This window comes from Capricornis sumatraensis, chromosome 16, assembly GCF_032405125.1.
Source record: "Capricornis sumatraensis isolate serow.1 chromosome 16, serow.2, whole genome shotgun sequence".
NCBI classification, from domain to species: Eukaryota; Metazoa; Chordata; class Mammalia; order Artiodactyla; family Bovidae; genus Capricornis; species Capricornis sumatraensis.
Window position 1 is genome coordinate 55,714,634 of NC_091084.1, and position 16,135 is coordinate 55,730,768.

General features: G+C 45.9%; 1 pseudogene; it reads left to right on the top strand.

The window, feature by feature from the left end:
* LOC138092996 (2-acylglycerol O-acyltransferase 2-like) overlaps positions 1 to 6,743 on the top strand; it is a 28,937-nt pseudogene extending 22,194 nt beyond the window's left edge.
* The last annotated feature ends 9,392 nt before the right edge of the window (positions 6,744 to 16,135 follow it).

Here is a 16,135-nt window from a genome sequence, read left to right on the forward strand (position 1 = left end):
AAAAGTTGGCTTAAAGCTCAGTACTCAGAAAACGAAGATCATGGCATCCGGTCCCATCACTTCATGGGAAATAGATAGGAAAACAGTGGAAACAGTGTCAGACTTTATTTTTTTGGGCTCCAAAATCACTGCAGATGGTGACTGCAGCCATGAAATTAAAAGATGCTTACTCCTTGGAAGAAAAGTTATGACCAACCTAGATAGCATATTCAAAAGCAGAGACATTACTTTACCGACTAAGGTCCATCTAGTCAAGGCTATGGTTTTTCCAGTGGTAATGTATGGATGTGAGAGTTGGACTGTGAAGAAAGCTGAGCACCAAATAATTGATGCTTTTGATCTGTGGTGTTGGAGAAGACTCTTGAGAAGTCCCTTGGACTGCAAGGAGGTCCAATCAGTCCATCCTAAAGGAGATCAGTCCTGCATGTTCATTGAAAGGACTGATGTTGACGTTGAAACTCCAATACTTTGGCCACCTCATGCAAATAGTTGACTCATTGGAAAAGACTCTGATGCTGGAAAGGATTGGGAGCAGGTGGAGAAGGGTGTGACAGAGGATGAGATGGCTGGAAGGCATCACTCACTCGATGGACATGAGTTTGAGTGAACTCTGGGAGTTGGTGATGGACAGGGAGGCCTGGCGTGCTGCAATTCATGGGATCGCAAAGAGTCGGACATGACTCACCGACTGAACTGAACTGTCTTGCATAATAAAAAGGCAAATACCCTTATCAAACCTCAACGTTGTTATCAAGGGCAGGTGACCTCTTGGAAGTGATTTACCTTCTGTGGGTCTGGGTTTGCAATCAATAAAATTGGGATGAGAGTCCTACCTCACAAGTTATTGGGAAAACTAAGCTGCCGCATGTAAAGGAGCCAGTGTAGTGCCTGACAGACTAGAGGGGCTCAGTAATCAGTAGTGGCTACTGGCCACTGTGCCCCCATTCATTTCTGTTCAGTTCAGTTCAGTCACTCAGTCGTGTCCAACTCTTTGTGACCCCATGAATCACAGCACGCCAGGCCTCCATGTCCCTCACCAACTCCCGGAGTTCACTCAAACTGCATCCATCGAGTCAGTGATGCCATCCAGCCATCTCATCCTCTGTCACACCCTTCCCCTCCTGCCCCCAATCCCTCCCAGCATCAGGGTCTTTTCCAATGAGTCAGCTCTTCGCATGAGTTGACTCTTTCCACTGTTTCCCCATCAATTTGCCGTTAAGTGATGGGACCAGATGCCATGATCTTAGATTTCTGAGTACTGAGCTTTAAGCCAACTTTTTCAACTCCTCTTTCACTTTCATCAAGAGGCTTTTGAGTTCCTCTTCACTTTCTGCCATAAGGCTGGTGTCATCTGCATATCTGAGGATACTGATATTTCTCCCGGCAATCTTGATTCCAGCTTGCGCTTCTTCCAGTCCAGCATTTCTCATGATGTACTCTGCATATAATTAAATAAGCAGGGTGACAATATGCACCCTTGATGTACTCCTTTCCCTATTTGGAACCAGTCTGTTGTTCCATGTCCAGTTCGAACTGTTGCTTCCTGATCTGCATATAGGTTTCTCAAGAGGTAGGTCAGGTGGTCTGGTATTCCCATCTCTTTCTGAATTTTCCACAGTTTGTTGTGATCCACACAGTCAAAGGATTTGGCATAGTCAATAAAGCAGAAATAGATGGTTTTCCAGAACTCTCTTGGTTTTTCGATGATCCAGTGGATGTTGGCAATTTGATCTCTGGTTCCTTTGCCTTTTCTAAATCCAACTTGAACATCTGGAAGTTCACGGTTCACGTATTGCTGAAGCCTGACTTGGAGAATTTTGAGCATTACTTTACTAGCATGTGAGATGAGTGCAATTGTGCGGTAGTTTGAGTATTCTTTTGCATTGCCTTTCTTTGGGATTGGAATGAAAACTGACCTTTGCCATTTCTGTGGCCACTGCTGAGTTTTCCAAATTTGCTGGCATATTGAGTGCAGCACTTTCACAGCATCATCTTTCAGGATTTGAAATAGCTCAAGTGGAATTCCATCACCTCCACTAGCTTTGTTCGTAGTGATGCTTTCTAAGGCCCACTTGACTTCACATTCCAGATCTGTGGCTCTAGGTGAGTGATCACACCATCGTGATTATCTTGGTCGTGAAGATCTTCTTTGCACAGTTCTTCTGTGTATTCTTGCCACCTCTTAATATCTCCTGCTTCTGTTGTGTCCATACCACTTCTATCCTTTATCAAGCCCATCTTTGCATGAAATATTTCCATGGTATGTCTAATTTTCTGGAAGAGAGCTCTAGTCTTTCCCATTCTGTCGTTTTCCTCTATTTCTTTGCATTGATCCCTGAGGAAGGCTTTCTTATTTCTCCTTGCTATTCTTTGGAACTCTGGATTCAGATGCTTATATCTTTCCTTTTCTCCTTTGCTTTTCGCTTCTCTTCTTTTCACAGCTATTTGTAAGGGCTCCCCAGACAGCCATTTGGCTTTTTTGCATTTCTTTTCCATGGGGATGGTCTTGATCCTTGTCTCCTGTGCATTGTCACGAACCTCCAGCCATAGTTCATCAGGTACTCTATCTATCATATCTAGGCCCTTAAATCTATTTCTTCCACATATAATCATAACGGATTTGATTTAGGTCATACCTGAATGGTCTAGTGGTTTTCCCTACTTTCTTCAATTTAAGTCTGAATTTGGCAATAAGGAGCTAATGATCTGAGCGACAGTCATCTCCTGGTCTTGGTTTTGCTGAATGTATAGAGCTTCTCCATCTTTGGCTGCAAAAAATATAATTAATCTGATTTCAGTGTTGACCATCTGGTGATGTCCATGTGTAGAGTCTTCTCTTGTGTTGTTGGAAGAGGGTGTTTGCTATGACCAGTGCGTTCTCTTGGCAAAACTCTATTAGCCTTTGCCCTGCTCATTCCGTATTTCAAGGCCTAATTTGTCTGTTACTCCAGGTGTGTCTTGACTTCCTACTTTTGCATTCCAGTCCCCTATAATGAAAAGGACATCTGTTTTTGGGTGTTAGTTCTAAAAGGTCTTTTAGGTCTTCATAGAACCATTCAACTTCAGCTTCTTCAGCGTTACTGGTTGGGGCATAAACTTGGATTACTGTGATACTGAGTGATTTGCCTTGGAAACGAACAGAGATCATTCTGTCATTTTTGTGATTGCATCCAAGTACTGCATTTCAAACTCTTTTGTTGACCATGATTGCTACTCCATTTCTTCTAGGGGATTCCTGGCCACAGTAGTAGATATAATGGTCATCACAGTTAAATTCACCCTTCCAGTCCATTTTAGTTCACTGATTCCTGTAATGTCGACGTTCACTCTTGCCATTTCCTGTTTGACCACTTCCAATTTGCCTTGATTCATGGACCTAATGTTCCAGGTTCCTATGCAATATTGCTCTTACAGCATCGGACCTTGCTTCTATCACTAGCCACATCCACAGCTGGCTATTGTTTTTGCTTTGGCTCCATCCCTTCATTCTTTCTGGAGTTATTTCTCCACTGATCTCCAGTAGCATATTGGGCACCTATTGACCTGGGGAGTTCCTCTTTCAGTATCCTATCATTTTGCCTTTTCATACTGTTCATGGGGTTCTCAAGGCAGGAATACTGAAGTGGTTTGCCATTCCCTTCTCCTGTGGACCACATTCTGTCAGATCTCTCCACCATGACCTGCCCGTCTTGGGTGGCCCCACAAGGCATGGCTTAGTTTCATTGAGTTAGACCAGGCTGTGGTCCATGTGATTAGATTGACTAGTTTTCTGTGTTTATGGTTTCAGTGTGTCTGCCCCCTGGCAACACTTACCGTCTTACCTGGGTTTCTCTTACCTTGGACGTAGGGTATCTCTTCACAGCTGCTCCAGCAAAGTGCAGCCGTTGTGCCTTACCTTGGACGAGGGGTATCTCCTCACAGCCGCCCCTCCTGATCTTGAACATGGAGTGGCTCCTGTCAGCCATCCTGTGCCCGTGCAGCCACAGCTCCTTGGATGTGGGGTTGCTCCTCTCGGCCGCTCTTGCGCCGTCGCAGCCTGGTACTCTCGGCCACAGTCCCTGACCTCGGATGTGGGGTAGCTCCTCTTGGCCATGCTTCTGCGAGTTCCGCCGCAGCCGGTGCGCTTCAAAGATTACAAAGCCACCTATCTGTGAGGAGAATGTGGTGACAGGTTAGCAGCATCAAGGAGTGTTTAATTCTGACCGCAGGGTCTAATTACAGTAATTGAGAAGGTGGATACAATGGAAGACCATTCCACGTCTGCTAGAATTGTGTGTAAAGTAGTAATCAGCCGGTTCTGAAGGAGAGCCAGAGGGATTTACCTGTAATCAATGGGCATGGGCTTTATTCCATAGACTTAGCAACATCTTTCAGCTATTTGCTTTCTTTCTGAATTCCAACTCGGTTCCAATGGCAGAACTAATAGAGGTGTTCATCTCTACTCACCCAGTCATTTCTTATTTGAGTACAGGCAAACCAACTACCAAACTTTCTTTGCATTGTATGGTGATATTCTCATGAATGTTTATAGTTCTGCTGCCTCAGGACCATTTCCAAGAGAAGACATGGCAGCTGCTTTCTGATCCACCTTCTTCCATAGACACAGTCTCTCCCAATCATGGCATCTGAGACTCCCAGATCCACATTTCCCCTGAGGCTAAGAACACGTTCCCAAGGCTTACACCATGACACTGATTGCTCCTAGCTATGAGACCTTATGGAGAAGGCAATGGCACCCCACTCCAGTACTCTTGCCTGGAAAATCCCATGGATGGAGGAACCTGGTAGGCTGCAGTCCATGGGGTCACTAAGAGTCAGACATAACTGAGCGAATTCCCTTTCACTTTTCACTTTCATGCATTGGAGAAGGAAATGGCAACCCACTCCAGTGTTCTTGCCTGGAGAATCCCAGGGACAGGAGAGCCTGGTAGGCTGCCATCTATGGGGTCACACAGAGTCGAACACAACTGAAGCAACTTAGCAGCAGCAGCATGAGACCTTAAACAAGTTACTTAGCCTTCCTGAGCCTCATTTCCTCAGCAGTCAAACAGGAATAATAGAAGGTTCTCTCCAACTAGGATTGTTAGGATGACAGAAGATATATTGCACGTGCATGCTCATCTCACATGCTAGCAAAGTAATGCTGAAAATTCTCCAAGCCAGGTTTCAAAAGTACATGAACTGTGAACTTCCAGATGTTCAAGCTGGATTTAGAAAAGGCAGAGGAACCAGAGATCAAATTGCCGACATCTGTTGGATCATCAAAAAAGCAAGAGAGTTCCAGAAAAACACCTACTTCTGCTTTATTGACTGTGCCAAAGCCTTTGACTGCATGGATCACAACAAACTGTGGAAAATTCTGAAAGAGATGGAAAATCGAGACCACCTAACATGCCTTCTGAGAAATCTGTATGCAGGTCAAGAAAAAACAACTAGAACTGGACATGGAACAACAGACTGCTTCCAAATTGGCAAAGGAGTACATCAAGGCTGTTTATTATTTAAAATATGCAGAGTACATCATGAGAAATGCTGGACTGAATGAAGCAAGATTGCTGGAATCAAGATTGGAATCAAGATTGCCAGGAGAAATATCAATAACCTCAGATATGCAGATGATACCACACTTATGGCAGAAAGCAAAGAAGAACTAAGAGCCTCTTGATGAAAGTGAAAGAGGAGAGTGAGAAAGTTGGCTGAAAACTCAACATTCAGAAGACTAGATCATGGCATCAGGTCCCATCACTTCATGGCAAATAGATGGGGAAACAATGGAAACAGTGACAGACTTTATTTTGGGGGTCTCCAAAATCACTGTAGATGGTGACTGCAGCCATGAAATTAAAAGACACTCCTTGGAAGAAAAGTTATGACCAACCTAAACAGCATATTAAAAAGCAAGGACATTACTTTGCCAACAAAGGTCCATCTAGTCAAAGATATGGTTTTTCCAGTAGTCATGTATGGATGTGAGAGTTGGACCATAAAGAAAGCTGAGCACCAAAGAAGTTTTTGAACTGTGGTGTTAGAGAAGATTCTTGAGAGTCCCTTGGACAGCAAAGAAATCCAACCAGTCCATCCTAAAGGAAATCAGTCCTGAATATTCATTGGAAGGACTGATGCTGAAGCTGAAATTCCAATACTTTGGCCACCTGATGTGAAGAACCAACACATTGGGAAAGACCCTGATGCTGGGAAAGATTGAAAGTGGGAGGAGAAAGGGACGACAGAGGATGAGATGGTTGGATGGCGTTACCGCTGCAATGGACATGAGTTTGAGTAGGCTCTGGGAGTTGGTGATGGACACGGAAGCATGGCATGCTGCAGTCCATGGGTCACAAAGAGTCTGACAGGACTGAGCAACCGAACTGAAACTGAATGTGTGCAAATCCCTGCTGGCTGTATTGTTGACATATCAGAATCTTGAAGTTGACCTAACCTCTTAGAATCTATAATGCAGAATATAATTGAAAGGGAGGGAGAAAGAGTGCTTACCTGCTCAGATGACCATTGTAGTAGGAAAATCAAGGGCGCCTGCACCTTCAGTGGTTACTGCTCTGGGCCACCACTCACCTCTGTGTCTTGCAGTGGGGAAGCCCATCGAGGTGCAGAAGACCCCACATCCCTCCCAGGAGGAGGTGGACAGACTGTACCAGTGCTACATGAAGGAGCTGGAAAATGTCTCTGAAGCCCACAAGCTCAAGCACAATGTCCCCAGAGACCAACAGTTGATGATCTGCTGAGTGCCTCCCCAGACGTAGGGCTCCTCCAAAAGGCAGGGCTGGCATCAGGGAGGATGGAGGGAGATGCTGTGATCCCAGAAGTTTTCCTGGAGGTGTCTGTTGAACACAACTCCAGAGCCTTCACTGGCCTCTGAAGCTCCATCCCATACCAGGCCTTGGGTCACCACTGGCTTCGGGGAGAGAAGACCAGACTCTGGCATCAGTGATTTGCTCTCCTGCTGTGATTCCTCTGTAATGGGTCCTCTTCATGTCTGCCCACCTGAGAAATGGGAGAGATGCTGGGAGAGAATGATGTCTGTGTCTCTGTCCTTTGTGATCTTGTCACTCAACGAGCAGGACAAAGAGCAGCTCCAGTGAGCAGGTTTCTCTTCCTCTGCCTTGAGTGATAGCATAGACAGACAGCAAGTGCAGGGCTTTCTCCTAGAAGGTCCAGCATCCTGCATTCTTCCTGTCCCAGCTCCTCCATCCCAGAGCTGGAGAGGAAGGCCAGGCCACAGCCTCCTGATTCATCCAGGCACCTTTGAGTTTCTGAATCATCTGAGCCCCAGGTTGGCATCCAGAGGGGTCCATGAGGTGGGGAAGGAGACTTCAGCTCTGTTACTGGCTAAATGATCATGTGCAGACCTCTTCACCCTTCTTCCGAGTCTCTGTTTTCCTGAGTGAGTAAGGTGACCTCTGACCACAGCTCTGATGTTACATGAGTTGAGAGCTCCATGAGATAGCTCCTACTCATCCTTTGTAACTTCAGCCCTGAGCTTGACACAAAAGGGAACTCCATAAATGTCAGTTTATCAATGAAAGCATTCTATTTCAGCCTTCTTCTCTTCTTCTAACCTACACCCTGACTAGGAGCACTAGTCCAGCCTCCAATTTAATCCCAACCTGGCCCTGCTGACATGTACCCCCTTCCCAGATGGTGGATCAGATGGACCAGGGAATGGCAAGTTACCGCTTCCTCCCTGACCAGTCAGCTCCAACTTACCACCTCTGCCCTATTCTGTAGGAGACAATGGGAAGCCTATGTACAGACACAGGACACCATTCAGAGAAGGAGCATGAGGAGTGAATGGACCTATGTGTCTGCAAGCAGGCCAGATGGGGACATGCCTTTGATGAGAGGTATTCTGGCCCACTGGTCAGCGACACACATATGTGTGGGGACAGGATGGGAGTATAGGGCCAGTACTACTGAGCCTAACACCTGGTGTGGGAAAATAATTTTTTTTGCAACAGAAACTAAGAACTCCAATAACTATGAATGAGGTCCATCTCAAGAATGTAAATACTCACCTAAGCCTGGCCTAGCCCTTTTCAGTGACCATGTGCAAGTCACATCCCCTCCTAACCTCAGTTTTGTTATCAGAGAAACAAGTATCACAATGTGCACCTTGACTCTTAGGAGTGGAATAGAGTTAATGAGATAATTAACCTTTCTACACCCTGTGTGGAATGGTGGGAAAGTGAAGTCACTCAGTTGTGTCCAACTCTTTGGGACCCCATGATTCAAGCCTGCCAGGCTCCTCTGTCCATGGACTTCTCCAGGCCAGAATACTAGAGTGGTAAGCTGTTCCCTTCTCCAGGGGATCTTATCAACCCAGGGATTGAACTGAGGTCTCCTGCATTGCAGGTGGATTCTTTACCATCTGAGCCAACAGGGAATGTTGGGGGCAGGTGTAATTAGAAGTCAGGTCATATATGTGCCCAGCATCTCATGATGGCCTGTTCTGACCTGATCAGGTGGGTGCTATTCTTTCCCAAGGGAGGTGAAAATCAAGAGCAGGAGGCTTGAAATAGAGAGTGATGGTTTCCACTAGGGAGGAAGGAGGAGGTAAGAGGTGGGTGGTTCCATGAAGGAAGGGCAATACTTGCCAAGGAGGTTAATTCCCACCCGTTGCAACTTTTCAGTGTTTGGTAATGAAACACTTCAGACCTCAGTGTCTGAAGGCAGCAAGGAGTTATTATGTCCTCACTTTTATGGATGGCTTGGTGGTTCTTCTATGAGTTTCTGCTCTCTCACATACCGTGTCTTGGGAACTGCTGATTTCTTTCCTTGGTCACCTTATCGCCTCAATTTGGTAAATCAATTTCACCTCGTTTGTCAAGTCCGCACCACACTACCCCGTCAGTTCCAATCCCCTGCTCTCCCAACTAACTGTCCTGATCACAGTCAGTTACTCATGTTGTGGGCTAACTTGGGGTAGAAAGACCATGAGCATTAATGGATGAGTAATCAACTATATGCCCTGGGCACTGGGAACAACTGAGGCTTCCTACTCAGTTCATTCATGAGGAGGCAGCCAACCTGTTCTAGTGGCGGGGAACAAGAGCCTTGATTTGGGCTGGAGGACCCAGTCTCAAGCTCACTCACAAACCTTCTGTCAGAAGGCTTCAGAGCCCTGCTTGTGGGCTTGTCAATTACCTGGTAGTTGCCACTCATCAGACTTCTCCAGAGCAAGCCAGTCATGAAGGAGAGTGAGAGACAGAGAGGGAGATGGAGACAAAGCGAGCCATACACCTCTCCTACCTAACCTCTGAGTCACTTGGCATCAATTCTACCTTATGCTCTCAGTTGGATGCGAGTCCTTAAGTCCAAGCCACAGTCAATAGGAGGATGTGACACCTGGAGGTGATTTCACTGGAGACATCTTGTCGGCATTACCACAGCAACAGCCCATGAGCCCTCAGAAATTAAACTAGACAACTTCAATGTGTGGATGCTGCAGGAGGCAGTCTGCCTGGAGGACACAGGCGGAGATGCCCACACATCAGGGTCCCAGGTAGGGCAAGGTGTGAGCCCAGGTCAGAGGTGGGAATCATGGTTGTGAGCCCAGGACTGGCCGGGATGCAGTAGAAGGTGACAATCAGACTGAGGGCACCTGGATAGGGATCAGGGATGGGGAAAGACTATCTGGGCCAGAGGAAAAGGGATCTCCCACATCACTGCAAACTTGGAGCCATAAAAGGATGGAGCATAAAGCCTGATCTCAGGGTAGTTGTGCCTACAGAGGTACTCAAATAGTTATATCTGCACTGCACTTTGTGTGAACAAAAATGTTCTTTCATGTTTTAAGCACAGATACCTGGAAGTTTGTTAAAAAGTCAGCCTCCCCAAGGATACAGAGAGTCAAGAGCTTCAAAGGTCCAATACTACACAGCACCTGCTAACTGATACCCTTTCAGTGACTCCAGCCTTCCTGAGAGGCCTTGCCTTGTTGGAAGATCTCCCAACAACACACAGGCTGACTCAGAGAGCCTGAGGAGCACAGGAGTTGTCAGTTGTTGTAGAGAGGCTCAGAGGCTCTCAGGGTTGGGATGAGCTTGAGTCTCCTCCTGAAATCAGGCTGCCCTTTGACCTGAAACAAGTTATCAGCTGTCATTACCCACAGGGGACAAAGGGCCTACTGGTGCCCAACCTGGTGACACTGTTGGAACATGACAAGTGGGACAAAGGACAAGCAGCACAGGTCTCCAGCAGCCATGTGTCCCAACACAGCCTCACCATCTCAGGAGGACTGGGCTTTGCTAGGGATCAAGAGGATGCAGAGGTGGGAGCATGGGAGACGGTGATGGAGCAAAGGCAGAGAGGAAAGAGAGGGCAGAGCACACGTAGTTGAGACTTCCTGGTGAGGGTCATGGTCAAGGTGAGGTTTAGGGAACAGGAGGCTGAGGTTTAGGCCTTTGTGCAGCAAAATTCTATTGAGATAGAGGGGGATCAGAGCAGACGGGGTCCCTGAGGATGCCTGGCCTACTGTCTAGAGGAACTTCTGTCCAGTCCAGGGGTCAGGAGGACTGGGTAGGGAGGAGCCCTGGGAGGTGCTTGAGCTGGAGCATGTCATGGACCAGATGGAGGGGCAGTGGATGCCTCAGGCTGGATTGAGCATCTGTCTTAATGACCCCACAGCAGGGCAGAGTCAACTCCCTGAGCCACTAAGAACCCGCTACATGCTGGGCTCTGGGTGGATACTACACACACAGTATCTCAGTGTAACTGACAGTGACCTCTTCATGTAGATGAAGTTCGTATCTAGAATCCTGGTCCCAGTGTAAAAGCTGCCTGAGCAGGCATCCTGCTCTCACCCTGCCTACTGTGGCCTCAAACTCGGGAGAACCGCACACTGAAAACAGCAATGGCACCAGCTGTAGCCCTGGGCTCCCAACACCACCTGTGCTGTGTGCACACACAGCTCTCTTTCCCTCGCATCTGCACCTATGACAGCTTCATCCCTAAATGAGGGCACAACCAATGCCAGCTCTTTCTTATCCCTTCTGTTCATAAATGCCTGGAAATGGATTTAAAAGACCTGGGAAGGTTTGTGTCAATCACCAGCTTAGTTTGGACTTTTCTTAGATTTATGTCTTCCCCTCACTCTAGGCCAGAGAGCTAACCTGAGTGTTTCCTTCTTCAACAAGTTGAACAGGTGCCACATAAGTCATGTTATATCCCCAGTGAGAGAATGGATAGAAATAGATGGGCAGGAAAATTCCTTCTCTCAGCTATTTTAAAAGGGGCCCTGAAACCTGGTCTTATCAGTAAATATCAGTATGAAGGATCAAAAGGGCCACCTCCCTCAAATAGTGTTAAAAATGTCTGATGTTCTTGTTGGAGTTGCCCTAGTTAGTGGGCATATCACCTCAATATGTTGTGGTACAGGTCCAGATTTCGGTATTATTTCTTTTTTCTAACCAACCATGGACTTTTCTTTGCTGTTATTTAGTCACTAATTCATGTCCAACTCTTTGCAATCCCATGAAGTATAGCCCACCAGGCTCTTTTGTCCTTGGGATTCCTCAGGCCAAAATACTGAACTCGGTTGCCATTTCCTTCTCCAGGAAATATTCCTGACCAAGGGATCAATCTCATGTCTTCTGCATTGGTAAGCAGAATTTTTACCACTGAGCCATCAGGAAGCCACCCATTTGTAAAATACAATATAAATTACCTGGAAATGAAGAAAACAAAGAAAATGAATTCAATCCAATTTTAAATTATTAGTTTAATTACACATAGAACTACAGTGCCATGTTGCTCTAAGGTTTTTGAGCAGTCCTCTCCAACTCTGTACTTACCTTGTCAGGAACCAGTAACAGGCAGCTTGTGGACACAGGCAGGTCCTCAGACCACACAGGAGCCTTACTGCCCCAGGAAGTATGGTGCTGCCTGACTGTTGGCCTGTAAGGAGATTGTGATGTGAGGGGCACAGAAACCCTGGTCGATTGCTGAGTGCTGTACACAGGTCACTAGAGGCTGTGTCTCCCCCTGATACCTGGTAGGATGAGGGTCTCTGGGAAGGGAAGGACTTATTTGAAGTTACACAGCTGGAAAGTGGCCAATGCAGGACTGGTCTCAACTCTCATCAGAGCTCTTCTAATCTGCCTTGAGGGAGGACCTTGGAAAATGACTCCCAGATTACCTTCAAGGAAGGAGGGTTGGTCCAAGCTGCAGAGGTGCCTGCACAGGGGCAACTGATCCTAAGACAGATTCAGGTGGGAGGTCAGCCTTGGCCACTTTAGCCCAATTCAAGACCACTCTGGTGAGCCATTTTGGTTCAACTTCTTCCTCGGTCCAATTCCATTCTCTTCCCTCCTCTGAAAGCATTTCACAGAGAGGAAATGCAATGAATGAAGCCATGTTTAGCATTCATGATAAGGAAATGGAAATCAAGACCAGAACCTAACATCACTTTACTTGCTATCAATGTTTGTACATACCAAGGGCCAGAGAGGATACTGCAAACATTCTGGGAAAAGTATAAATTGGTGCTACATTTTTGTGACAAACCTTGGTACTACTTTTCTCTAGCTTGTGCAAGCACCTATGATCCCTTGGACTTTTGAGTCTATGGGATGAATAAGGGCACAGGGACAGGGACCAGTGAGAATACTGTCAGCAGAATCCATCAAAGTGACTGGCTGTGGGGGTGGAAATCAGATTTCTGATGCAAAAGATACTTAGATCATCCAAAGAGTAGAGTATGAACTTAGATGATATGATATTCAAGAGGTCTGACAGAATGTGGTCCACTGGAGAAGGGAATGGCAAGCCACTTCAGTATTCTTGCCTTGAGAACCCCATGAACAGTATGAAAAGGCAAAATGATAGGATACTGAAAGAGGTACTCCCCAGGTCAGTAGGTGCCCAATATGCTACTGGAGGTCAGTGGAGAAATAACTCATTGGAAAAGACTTTGATGCTGGGAGGGATTGGGGGCAGGAGAAGAAGGGGATGACTGAGGATGAGATGGCTGGATGGCATCACTGACTCGATGGACACGAGTCTGTGTGAACTCTGGGAGTTAGTGATGGACAGGGAGGCCTGGCGTGCTGCAATTCATGGGGTCAAAAAAGAGTTGGACAAGACTGAGCGACTGAAATGAACTGTACTGATAAACATTTTCAAATATATTCAAACTCCATTAGGAAAGCAGTGTAACACAATGAAGTTTCCAAGGCACCTAGGCAATCAACTGTGAAAGGCAGAGTCCTAAGCACTGGATGACCTGGATGTTCCCTGTCTGACCACTTTGGAAAGCTCTATGGCTATGTGGAGACTGTAGCATGGGCAGGTGAGGGGAAGTCAGTTCAGTTTTAGACAGGCTGTGATGAAGGTGCAGAGAAGACTGCCAGGGAGGTTGTCAAGTACTCACCTACACAGTCAAGTCTGGAGCACAAGGGGAGGTCAGGCTGGAGATGCAGTTTGGAAGTGTTCATTCTGTAGACAGACTCCAAGGCCATGAGCCTGGAAGAGGTCTTTGTGGGAGAGAAGGGAGAGAGAATAGGTAGGATCCAGGGACTGAGGGGACAGAAGAGCCCTCAAACACTTAGCCTGGTGAAGGATAAGAGCCACCATGGAGACCCAGGGGCAGCCAGAGGGGCAGGAGGGAAACCAGGAGAGTGTGGTGTCCACAGGTGAAGTTGTTTCAACAATGAGGGCGAGGCAACTATGTTTGAGGCTGCTGAGAGGTCAAGATGACAGCTGAGAATTGACCATGGATTCAGCAGCGTGGAGGCCAGTGGTGAACTTGTCAAGGGCAGTTCCATGGTACAGTGGCATCTGAAGTCTGGAAGAGGGAGGACAGAATGGGAGGGGAGGGCATGGAAATTGGATGGCTTTTCCATGAGTTGTGCTGTCCAGGCAAACTAAGGAACAGGGCAGGAGATGGAGGAGGTGGTGGGTCTGAGAGATATTTATATGGGAGCTGGTACTGCATATTTCTCCTTTCTTCTGGATCCTGGTGCACACAAGGTTTTATTTGTGCCCTCCAAGAGTCTGTTTCCCAGTCCTGTGTAAGTTCTGCTGGCTCTATGGTGGGGTTAATGGTGACCTCCTCCAAGAGGGCTTATGCCTAACCCTCATGTAAAGAGATGGAGCCAAAGCAAAAACAACACCCAGTTGTGGATGTGACTGGTGACAGAAGTAAAGTCTGATGCTGTAAGAGCAATATTGCGTAGGAACTTGGAATTTTAGGTCCATGAGTCAAGGCAAATTGGAAGTGGTCAAACAGGAGATGGCAAGAGTGAACTTTGACACTTTAGAAATCAGTGAACTAAAATAGACGGAGTGGGTGAATTTAACTCAGATGACCATTATATCTACTGCTGTGGGCAAGAATCCCTTAGAAGAAATAGATTAGCCATCACAGTTCACAAAAGAGGCCCAAATGCAAGACTTGGATGCTATCTCAAAAGTGACAGAATGATCTCTGTTCGTTTCCAAGGCAAACCATTCAATATCACAGTAATCTAAGTCTATGCCCCAAACAGTAATGCTGAAGAAGCTGAAGTTGAACGGTTCTATGAAAACCTACAAGACCTTTTAGAACTAACACTCAAAAAAGATGTCCTTTTCATTAGAAGGGATTGGAATGCAAAAGTAGGAAGTCAAAAAACTCCTGGAGTAACAGGCAAATTTTGCCTTGGAGTACAGAATGAAGCAGGGCAAAGGCTCATAGAGTTTTGCCAAGAGAATGCCCTGGTCATAGCAAACACCCTCTTCCAACAACACAAGAGAAGAGTTTACACATGGACATCACCAGATGTTCAATACTGATATCAGATTGATTATATTCTTTGCAGCCAAAGATAGAGAAGCTTTATACAGTCAGCAAAAATAAGACTGGGAGCTAACTGTGGCTCAGATCATGAGCTCCTTATTGCCAAATTCAGCCTTGAATTAAGGAAAGTAGGGAAAATCAATAGACCATTCAGGTATTAGAAATGAAAAGCAAAGGAGAAAAGGAAAGATGTACCCATCTGAATGCAGAGTTCCAAAGAATAGTAAGAAGAGATAAGAAAGCCTTCCTCAGTGATCAATGCAAAGAAATAGAGGAAAACAACAGAATGGGAAAGACTAGAGATCTCTTCAAGAAAATTAGAGATGCCAAGGGAATATTTTATGCAAAGATGGGCACAATAAAGGACAGAAGTGGTATGGACCTAACAGAAGCAGAAGATACTAAGAATAGGTGGCAAGAATACACAGAAGGACTATACAAAAACGATCTTCACAACCCAGATAATCACGATGGTGTGATCACTCACCTAGAGCCAGACATCCTGGAATGCAAAGTCAAGTGGGCCTTAGGAAGCATCACTATGAACAAAGCTAGTGGAGGTGAAGGTGATGGAATTCCATTTGAGCTATTTCAAATCCTAAAAGATGATGCTGTGAAAGTGCTGCACTCAATATGTCAACAAATTTGGAAAACTCAGCAGTGGTCACAGGACTGGAAAAGGTCAGTTTTCATTCCAATCCCAAAGAAAGGCAATGCCAAAGAATGCTCAAACTATCACACAATTGCACTCATCTCACACACTTTCAAAGTAATGCTCAAAACTCTCCAGGCCAGACTTCAACAGTACATGAACTGTGAACTTCCAGATGTTCAAGTTGGATTTAGAAAAGGCAGAGGAACCTGAGATCATATTTTCAACATCTGTTGGATCATCAAAAAAGCAAGAGAGTTCCAGAGAAACACCTACTTCTGCTTTATTGACTATGCCAAAGCCTTTGACACAGTTTGTTGAGGATCACAACAAACTGTGGAAAATTCTCCAAGAGATGGGAATACCAGACCTCCTGACCTGCATGCAGGTCAAGAAGCAACAATTAGAACTGGACATGGAACAACAGATTTCTTCGAAATCAGGAAAGGAGTACGTCAAGGCTGTTTATTATTTAACTTACATGCAGAGTACATAATGAGAAATGCTGGAGTGGATGAAGCACAAGCTGGAATCAAAATTGCTGGGAGAAATATCAATAACCTCAGATATGCAGATGACACCACCCTTATGGCAGAAAGCAAAGAAGAACTAAAGAGCCTCTTGATGAAAGTGAAAGAAGAGAGTGAAAAAGTTGGCTTAAAGCTCAACATTCAGAAAACAAAGTTCAT